This window comes from Nestor notabilis, unplaced genomic scaffold (assembly GCF_000696875.1).
Source record: "Nestor notabilis isolate BGI_N333 unplaced genomic scaffold, ASM69687v1 scaffold22277, whole genome shotgun sequence".
Taxonomy (NCBI): Eukaryota; Metazoa; Chordata; class Aves; order Psittaciformes; family Psittacidae; genus Nestor; species Nestor notabilis.
The window spans coordinates 1-605 of record NW_009935448.1 but is presented as its reverse complement, the minus strand read 5'-3'; positions in this window follow the sequence as shown (position 1 = coordinate 605).

The following is a 605-nucleotide window of genomic DNA, read 5'->3' as shown; positions in this document are numbered from 1 at the left end:
GTGTTCAGTTCTGGGCCCCTCACTGCAAGAGAGACATTGAGGTGCTGGAGCGGGTCCAGAGGAGGGCAACAAAGCTGGTGAAGGGTCTGGAGCATAAGTGCGATGAGGAAGAGCTGAGGGAACTGGGGTTATTCAGTCCGGAGAAGAGAAGGCTCAGGGAGGAACCTTATTGCTGTCTACAGCTGCCTGACAGGAGGTTGAAGGGAGGTGGGGTCAGTCTCTTCTCCCAGGTAACAAGTGATAGGACCAGAGGTAACGGCCTCAAGCTGCACCAGGGGAGGTTTAGATTGGATGTTAGGAAAAATTTCCTCACAGAGAGGGTGCTCAGGCATTGGAACAGGCTGCCTAGGGCAGTGGAGGAATCACCGTTCTTACTGGTTCAAAGCCATGCAGATGAGGCCCTCAGTGATATGGTTTAGTGGCTGATCTTGACAGTCCTGGGGTAGAGATTGGACTTGATGATTTTAAAGGTCTTTTCCAACCTAGACGCTCCTGCGAGCCTACGATGCGACGAGTAACGGCAGCAGCAGACCGCGGTGGGCGTGGCCTGCAGAGAGGCGTGGTCTGAGCGGGGAGGTGTGGCCTGCGCGTCAGGGGTTGTCGGA